The following is a 10,728-nucleotide window of genomic DNA, read 5'->3' on the forward strand; positions in this document are numbered from 1 at the left end:
ATGTAACGTTTCCAAAATGGGATAGTATTATACATGTAATGTTTCCAAAATGGGACAGTATTGTACATGTAACGTTTCCAAAATGGGATAGTTTTGTACATGTAACGTTATGCCCCCTTGTGAGTTAATAGTATTGCATGCTGTAGCAGGCTATATAAAGAGGAAACCCTCCATTGACGATTCAGTTTGTTGTAACATCTCGTCTGGACAGGTCACCGTCCTTAGTTAGTTAGTTAGTTAATGAACTAGCTAACGTTAGCTTAGTTAACTATCATAAAAGTGAGAACTGCTCTAGATTGGAAACGTACGCTAATGAGTGTAAAGCCATATTGGCTTTATGGAAACGATATACAATATATGGGAAAGAATATAGTTGAGGAAATAATCCAAACCTAGTTGTGCCTAGTTAGGACATAACGTTAGCTAGCTAGCTAACGGTACTGTACTATAGCTCATACAACGCCGACGGTCAAACCCGGCTTTCTAATATTTACGTTAATTAGCTATAGTAACGTTATGGAAGATATTCACAGAAAACCATCATTGTCTTCGTTATTCATCATTAGTATGTTATATTATTATATAAATTATTTCGATACATATTCAGAGCCAAACATCAACCCAACTTAACCTTTTTAACTGTTGTCGCATCCAAACTTGTCACCATCGTTTTCAGTTGTAATTGCGAAGTTCCCGGAAGAAGTCCAGCAACAACGGAGGTTCCTCGATGAACCCACCTTCTAACAAGTTCTTTGAAGAATCTTTTGGGGCTGTTTTTCATTGACCAAGAACCCTACGGTTCTTAGGGGATCTGAGAACAACTCCAGTTGAACCCTTCATTTTTAGAGTGTAGTCGGCTCTATTTACTCTCAGATTCAAACATGATGATTAGTATCAACAATCAAGTCAGCTGCTGCTCTAATACAGTATGAGGTGAGACGGTGAACTGATGTTGAACTGGGCAGTCAGCTGCTGCTGCTCCAATACAGTATGAGGTGAGACGGTGAACTGATGTTGAACTGGGCAGTCAGTCATTCATTCTGTACTATGAGTTTATCAAATTGAATTTTACCTTACAATGAAATGCTTACTTCCAAGCCCCTAACCAACAATGCAGTTTAAAAAAAGTACAAATAAGAATAGAAAATAAAAGTAATTAAAGAGCAGAAGTTATTCGGTACAGAGTCAATGTGCTGAGGCACCGGTTAGTCGAGGTAATCGAGGTAATATGTACATGTAGGTAGTTATTAAAGTGACTATGAATAGATGATAACAGAGAGTGGGGGGCTTCCTCTGACACCGCCTGGTAAGAGGTCTTGGGTGGCAGGGAGCTTGGCCACAGGGATGTACTGGGCTGTACGCACTACCCTCTGTAGTGCCTTGTGGTCGGAGGCAGATCAGTTGCCATACCAGGCAGGGATGCAACCAGTCAGGATGCTCTCGATGGTGCTGCTGTAGAACCTTTTGAGGATCTGAGGACCCATGCTAAATCTTTTCAGTCTCCTGAGGGGGAATAGGTTTTGTTGTGCCCTCTTCACGACTATCTTGGTGTGCTTAGACCATGATAGTTTGTCAGTGATGTGAACACCAAGGAACTTGAAGCTCTCAATCTGCTCCACTACAGCCCTGTCGATGAGAATGGGGGCGTGCTCTGTCTTCCTTTTCCTGTAGTCCACAATCATCTCCTTTGTCTTGATCACTTTGAGGGAGAGGTTGTTTTCCTGGCACCACACGGCCAGGTCTCTGACCTCCTCCCTATAGGCTGTCTAGTCATTGTTGGTAATCAGGTCTACCACTGTTGTGGCATCGGCAAACTTAATGATGGTGTTGGAGTCGTGCCTGGCTGTGCAGTCATGAGTGAACAGGGAGTACAGGAGGAGACTGAGCACGCACCCCTGAGGGGCCCCTGTGTTGAGGATCAGCGTGGCGGATGTGTTGTTACCTACCCTTAAAAACATGAGCTGGCGCACACCCAGAAAAATAGTTTGTGAGGAGGTGCTGACTAACGGCGAATAAACTATCAAAATAAAGAAAGCCGCACACTCCATGTATAAACTCCCAGCAATTGAATGGGTAGTGAGGGGTGTGTCATAATGATAATGGGTATTTACCAACGTTTCAGCATCACTGTGCCTTCCTCAGGGTGATGTCATGAATACTGGAACCAGGTTCTGTAGACAAACAGTGCAATTAGTGTAACCAATGACAATAGTGAGGGGTGTGTCATAATGATTAAGTTAATAATTAAAATTAAATAGTGAAACTAGTTTATGGCATATTAAATATATTAGGCTATTGTTATCACATAGAAACATCATGGAATATTGTACATCATATTAGCATCAACATACATTATTGTTTCATTCAATTTCACATAATAAGGATATTAAATATTTTCAAGTTCAGAACCCATCACCTGCTATGTAAATGGTCAATGCTATCTGGGATCCTTGGGTCATCCCTACCCTAAACCCTAACCTTAAACCCTACCTTAACCATTTTAAATGTCAACTTCAACGGGCTAGGGACGTCTCAAGGATGTATCTCTGATCTAAGTGATTAATAGTTGGTATTCAGCAGTCATAAAGCCTTATTTACTTCAATGAACTACTAAAATAGTGATTTTGTCAGACAGCATAGACAGCAGCTCTACACTTTATTGACTGACTGATCCATTCATCCTTCCATCCCTCCTCAGCCTTCCTCTCCTCTGAAGACCCAGTGAGGGTGGAGCTCAGTCAGAGAGCTGTTGAGGGACTGGTTAGGAAGAACACTTCTACAGCCAGAGAGGTGAGAGGTCACACATGGTTTAGATGTTAAATATTTATGTCCCCTTAGCGGTTCATCATGTCAGCAAAAGGTAATATGTTCCATCATCTATGTTTATTTACATTAGTGCAAATTGTCCACTGATATTGGTGTAATTTCTCACCCCTTTTGGCTGTATGAAAGTTAATTTCCCCTCAGACACACACATTTGTTCTTTGTTATTATGAAGGTCATTTGTGTCAAATGTACTTTTCCCCACTCATTCACCCCATCTCTTTACGTTGCTTATGCATATTCGGTGGTCTGACTGTGTCCAGACCTTGTCAAAGGCCCATCCTGGTAGATCTGAACCTAATACAGCTTGGAGTGATCGGATGACAGAAGTCACATTTAGGTGCCAGGTGTAACTGAGGCCATAGATGCTCCATATCCATTACTTTGAATGTTTTATATAATATGACTGTGTTTTTGTGTTGCAGGGGCAGTCAAGAAATGGAACAGCAAGGCCACAGAACATGACATAAGCAGAACTGTGGGAGACCACCTCAAGCCCCTGGTAGAGCCGGGGGTGGTGTTTACCACTCCACCACTCCTTCAACAGGCTTGAAATGTGGGATTGTTCTGTTTGATCCATTTGTTTGTTTCAGTTTTCAGTAGTTGAATCCTTTGACATATTGTTGATTTCAATATTTTTCATTTTCAACAAATTAACTGGGTTGGTTGAAAAGTGATAGTAAACTTACATACAAGCACTATTTTGGCAGTGGAAGATATACTGAATTTATACTGTTTTTCATACTAAGATGGACCAAGATATGTTTGTTTTGCACATATTGGTTTTGCAAGAGTCTGTTGATTGGTCAGTCATTGGGTTTTATTTGTTTTACAATATGTTCAAATCAAGCTTTATTTGTACAGCACATTTCAGCCATGGATGCAACACAATGGCTTCACAGGAAAAAACAAATATTTACCACAACAAACATAAGATTAACAACTGAAAGACTAGTGAGCGTTCTAAGGAAATTCCATTGATTAAAATATTAACAATTGGATGCAACATCCAACACAAAATATAAGCTTGTTTTACCACATTGTTTGTTACGTTCCCCAGCAAGAAAACCAGAAATGTCACTTAGAAGAGGGAACTAACAAAGAGTCACTGGCAAAAATCACAACTAAACAGGTGGGATTTTAGGAGGGGTTCTGATAGACACTATGGGGGTGTCCACTGAAAGTTGACTAGTAACAACAACTGGGACCTAAAAGACACCCACCATGAGACCAACTAAATCTGCCCAAGAAGAGGAAAACAAAAGAAAAACCCACACCAAACTTAAAGACAGTAAACAAACCAAAAAGGTGGAGCAACTAAAAGGTGTTGACTCTCCACATGTATCAAGACAACTGGAGCACTGGGCCAGACACTCTTAAATAGAACCTGAACCAGCTCAGGTGAAACACCTTCCCACTAACGAGATGGACAAGCCAGCACAGGTGTAACACATACTGACTAACGAGGTGACACCAATCAGTGCGTCCTACGTGCTAACGAGCTAGACGTGCTAACGAGCTATACGTGCTATCGAGCTAGACGTGCTAACGGGCTAGACGAGCTAACGAGCTATACGGGCTAACGGGCTAGACGTGCTAACGAGCTAGACGTGCTAACGAGCTAGACGTGCTATCGAGCTAGACGTGCTAACGAGCTAGACGTGCTAACGGGCTAGACGTGCTAACGGGCTAGACGTGCTAACGAGCTAGACGTGCTAACGAGCTAGACGTGCTAAAGTCCAACCTCAAAACATAAATGGAAAAACCAAAGCCTGTAAAACCTTCCCCTTCAAGAGAACATATATATCCTATATTTTTGATGGACAAGTTTGCTCACCACCAACAGAAAACAACTTACTTTTCACATTATAATCAATTACAATGCTTCACCTTCACCAATATAAACATGGTGTCTACTGGCTGTCATCAATTAAAAACAAGAAAAAAACCTTGTATTTTTCCCCCACAATTTTATTTCTCTTATTTCTCTAAGATTATTTTTCCCACAAAGAATCCGAGAACTCACTAGCTTCTAGAACTAGAACTCTCGTCTTCCTAAAACTCACTAGCTTCTAGAACTCGTCTTCCTAAAACTCACTAGCTTCTAGAACTCGTCTTCCTAAAACTCACTAGCTTCTAGAACTCGTCTTCCTAAAACTCACTAGCTTCTAGAACTCTCATCCCCTTGGAACGAGCCCAAACAAAACTCATCTCCAATATGGAAAAACGTGCAGTCAAAATAAATTAAGATCCAAAGCAACGCACTGGCTAAACACAAATCTTTTTGACTGCCCACCTTTGAGACAATCAGCAACCAAGTTGTCCTTAACACGGACATGTCTGATTTCAAGAGGAAACTCCTGCAATATCCGTAGTAACTTTCCACCTCACTGCGGAGCTTCTCTCTCTTTTCAGGGTTCACTAGATAGGCATGTTGTTGGATCGGGGCCCAGTCCCCAATGTCATGCTCTAGTACATTGGGTTGGCACATCTGAGAATGAACCCTGATATTCTAAAAGCAGGGCACCAATGTCAATATAATTGTTCCCAAAAATTGTCAGTTGGTTGCATAAATCATTGATTACTAAATGTTACATTAATTTGTAAATATGAAATATCAAACCACATGTACACCCCTTTGTTAATATGTATTGGCAATAATTAACTTAATGGTGAGGCATGGAATAATAAAACATGTATCTTTTGTCAGGCTGAATGTTTGAAATATGAGGTGATTTGAGTCATGCTTCTTCAGTCGTGGAATAAAGACAATTAGCACTTGAATGTTGTCAATAAATGCTGGAGTGATGTAGGATTGTTAATAAAATTGATTATAGACCAATTTATTATACTGTGTCCATGTGTACAGGCAGCAAGTACGTTGAAATGAAGTTGTTTTCAAGTCATTGACGAAATGACTTCACTTTCAACCAAAAGTCGGGCATAGTCTTCTTTTCAACAACATGTTGCTAGATGGGATAGCCCCAACGTCAAAACACAGTTTTAACGTGTCCAAATCAATAACCGATATGCAGAAACAGTTTGGGATATATTGAAAACCTAAACATAAAATGTACTATATACATAAACATCTGCCACAATAATCCTATTACTTGTATTTTTTTAAACAAGCACCTTATAAACTGCACAAGCATCAGAAACGCTGTTGTTTTGACAAGTAGCAATGAATCACTGATATCAATTAGGGGGAAAATCAGGTTGTACGTGCTGTTGAAACTAACAACAAAAAAAACATGGAAATGGGAGATATATTTTACCTCAATGGTTAGAGGACAACCTGCAGAAGACAGTCAGCTACATTTTGGAGTGATGCATTTTGATTCAAGTGGGTCAACAACATGGTAAGTGTAACAACTCTTTTTTTGTCAGTCACTTTTTGTTAAATCTCATAAATAGTAACTCTTTCAATTCAGAGCCTGGATTTTCCTCCTGGGGCTAATATCCATATCATGCTGAAATCAATAGAACAGGGGACAAACGTTTAGGGTTCTACATTGTGACATTAAAATACTCCTACTACAATGTTAAAACATTCTACATTGTGACATTAATTCATTGATATCATTAAACAACTCCATGTATTTTCTGATGTTTAGTCAGAGATCTTTTATCAGAGTATCTCTTTCCACATTGATCACAGCAAGGATTATCTCGTGTGTGTTCTCTGGTGTATAGTTAGATAGCTAGATCTAGTAAAACTCTTCCCACATTGATCACAGCTAGGAGGTTTCTCTCCTGTGTGTGTTCTCTGGTGTGATACTAGGCTGGTTAGCCAAGCAAATCTTGCCCCACATTGACTACAGCTATATTGTTTCTCTCCTGTGTGTGTTCTCTGGTGTATAGTGAGATAGCTAGACGTAGAAAAACTCTTCCCACATTGAGTACAGCTATATGGTTTCTCTCCTGTATGAGTTCTCTGGTGTTTAGTGAGATCTCTAGATGTAGAAAAACTCTTCCCACATTGATTACAGCTATAAGGTTTCTCTCCTGTGTGTGTTCTCTGGTGTAATATCAGGCTGTCTGGCCGAGTAAAACTCTTCCCACATTGATTACAGCTATAAGGTTTCTCTCCAGTGTGTGTTTTCTGGTGTAATATCAGGCTGTCTGGCCGAGTAAAACTCTTCCCACATTGAGTACAGCTATATGGTTTCTCTCCTGTATGAGTTCTCTGGTGTATAGTTAGATAGCTAGATGTAGGAAAACTCTTCCCACATTGGTTACACCTATAAGGTTTCTCTCCAGTGTGTATTCTCTGGTGTGATCTCAGGGTTTGTAGCCGAGTAAAACTCTTCCCACATTGATCACAGCCAAAAGATTTCTGTCCTGTGTGAATTCTCAGGTGTATTTTAAGTTCTGATGAAGATTTGCAACTTTTCCCACAGTCAGAGCAGCAGTGAGATTTCTTCCCTGTGGGTCTCTGCTGGTGTTTCTTGAGGTGTTCTGATGTGGAGAGATTCTTCTCTGGCTCGTCAGCATCATGATGTTGTTGAGGTACCCCAGAGGATGCAAGATAGTCACGTCTCTCTCCTGTGTGAACAACAAAGTCAGACAGATGGTTAAAGGCCCACAACAGATATCCACAGTAAAAGGTGATGCTCAGAGCATAGCCATGAAGTTGTAGAACAATTGACATCTGTTAAATTATTTGACAATTGTCTTAATACAGTCAAGTGAGTAACAATAATCATATTTTGTCTTGTTTTCACATTAGTAGTAACATCGATGATTGTAGGCTAGAAATAAGTTATTTATGTTGTTGAAATCCTAAGCAGTGTGCCAGACGACTTTTGGTCCCCAATATAGGCCCCTTTCTGTGTTTGCTAAAATTGCGGAACGAGGGCGATGCACACACAATTTGGTTGCAAAAACTCCTTCCTGCTAATGAGGAAACCACTAGTTATGGATGTAGTATATCTGGTAATGAGGAAACCACTAGTTATGGATGTAGTATATCTGGTAATGAGGAAACCACTAGTTATGGATGTAGTATATCTGGTAATGAGGAAACCACTAGTTATGGATGTAGTATATCTGCATGGAGCAACAATGGTGAGCGAAGATTTTAGTTTTTCACAATGTATTCTGAATATTACAGCTCACTATCAGCGCAAGATCAGGAGTGCTACTCAAGGAATCTCACATTAAGTTCTGTGTCGCTATTTACTAATTCACCACCGTGGGGGAAAACTCAGGGGAGTTCTCATAGGCTGACAGCAAAAATAGCCTCCATTTACAGGTTGATTATGTGGTGGATGAATCAGAATTAGTTGGCTAACATAATAATTAAGATGTTTTATTAGTATAATATGCTTATGTGAGATACTTGTCATTAGAAAGTGTCCTTTGGACTCTGGTGTCTTTCAGTTGCACATTTCCCTTAGCTGGGGCTCAATCACTTGGGGCCCAGAGAGGGGAGAGGTCAGACTTGTTTTTTACATGTCTCTGTTGCTATGCAGAATATCAGCAAGAGAGGAGGACAGAATGAAACATTGTCTTCATGTGAATGTGTCTTTACCTATTCTTAAACCATGTGAAGGGATGGTGTGATTAATGGGGAACCAATTATTTGTCTCCACAATGTCTGTGCGCAGGTCACTCCCCTCAGTGAGCTTGTCCAGGAGTGGGGTCAAGATGGGGCTTACTTGAGATGGGAGTATCTAGAGTTAACAATTGATATATGCCATTGGATGAAATTGTGTTTTTGTTCTATGAAGTACCAGGGATGAGATTAGAACCTCGTCAGTAGGGAGCAAACTGAACGATAATTTATAGCGACTGCTATCTGGCTGTAGATACTCCTCTCTAAAGTAAACAGTCTTTCTTTGTGGTTTGTCATGTCAAAAGGGGGTGGATCGTGCTATAAAGATCTCAGTAGCCATTGTGTTAACACTAACGGGTCATTAGAAATGGTGAGTCGTTGAAAGTCAAAGATGTTTTTGCAAAAGTAACTTATGTATTAAAGATGTAGTTTAACTCAGACTGGTGTGTTTGTAACTCTCCTCATTTGGTAATGCAGAAATTAGCCACCACATTTATGAGTGCATTTCACACTACTTTTGGATTATAATTGTAAGGCTCGTTTGAATGTCCTGATTAATATGTTTGTGTTATTGTCGCAAATCAATATGTGTTTAACAAATTGGCCCATAACTTCACCTAACAACAACATAGACCTACTGTAGAACCCATAACTTCCCCTAACAACAACATAGACCTACTGTAGGACCCATAACTTCACCTAACAATAACATAGACCTACTGTAGGACCCATAACTTCACCCAACAACAACATAGACCTAGGACTATAAATCATTTAATATTTCAGGTGAAACATGGAAACTAAAATGTCTTTGTCATGACATTTCATAACTTGATCACCAGATCATGTTGTGAATAATCCCACTAGGCTACTCTGTAATGGGTTGTCATTCTAAATGTCCTGAATCAAGCAGACAATAACACATTATAAACATCAATTTGGAGTTAATTTGGACCCATAACTTCACCGAACCACAATAACTACAGACTAGAGCACATCAATTTTTTTGGGATGTTGGATCCAACGTGGAGCACGGCATAACTGTCTTTACCAGAGTAATGAATGAAGAAGCACTTTGGTTGTTGTTGCATGTCGTGATGTTTGTCATGTGACTGCCATTCAGAAAATGATTTCCTGGATCAGCTGATGATAATTGAACATGTGACTAACTAAACAGCTACAGTATTAAGAATGATGTGTAATTATTGAAGAACCGCGTTAATGACAGTATCCATTTGGGTGTCAATAAAGTTAAGGTGACTCTTGGTTAGAACCATTGGATTTAGCAAACTCTGAAATTATTTAGGATTTCTGTGCCCATGAAAACTGTTTTCCCAGCATAACACAAGGAGACACTAAATGTTACGTAGTTAGAGTGCATTTCAGAGATCTGAATACAAAAAAACTGTCCCACAGCAAGATCCAGTATTTAAGTTGAAGTTTATCATATGACAAGCTTAATGTTATGACTATAACTACTGTTCCCTGAAGGAGGGAAACTAGGTACAACATACTATTAAATCCACACGTTATGACTATAACTACTGTTCCCTGAAGGAGGTATACTAGGTACAACATACTATTAAATCCACGCCTCGCTGGAAGCCCCGCCTTCCACAGGTGATGAGCGTGAGACTCAGATATATTCCTTAAATTTAATACCGCTCTTCACCGACCCAGGAAGTGGCGGGGCCAAACAGGTGTTGTAACTCGTTCATAACGCAGATCAGTAGAAATGGTCAGATAAATTGGCACTTCAAATGGAAATGGAAAATGTTTGCAGATTTTACCGAAAACTTCAGGAGCATAACGTCAGAATTTACGAAGGCCAGCAGCAGGTGGGGAATTGGTTATTTTCTTCTGGTTATATTGATCTCTGGCTTCCTCAAGTCATTTGTGTGTTAATTATTTAATCAAACGCTTGAAGCATCAGTTCAGTTCAAGTTCTGCACATACAGTTGATTTTATTAAACACATGGGGTGTGTCTATATGAACAAATACACATCATAAAATTTCAACCAATCAATTGGTAGAAAGAAAATACTATTTTTTTTATCTGCCCAAGAACATACAACATACATGCATTCAGACCCTTTTTACACATTTTGTTACGTTACAACCTTATTCTAAAATGGAAACCTTTTTTTTTTAAATGATCAATATTCAGACAATACCTCATAATGACCTCACAATACCCCATAAAAGTGAGAAAAAAGTTTAGAAATGCTTTCATACCAGTGGTTGTATCTCTGTTGGACATGCCAGTAGGCTACAGTAGGTTGTATCTCTCTAGGTCATGTCAGTAGGTTACAGTAGGTTGTATCTCTCTAGGACATGTCAGTAG

The sequence above is a fragment of the Salmo trutta genome, chromosome 38, assembly GCF_901001165.1.
Source record: "Salmo trutta chromosome 38, fSalTru1.1, whole genome shotgun sequence".
Classification (NCBI taxonomy): domain Eukaryota; kingdom Metazoa; phylum Chordata; class Actinopteri; order Salmoniformes; family Salmonidae; genus Salmo; species Salmo trutta.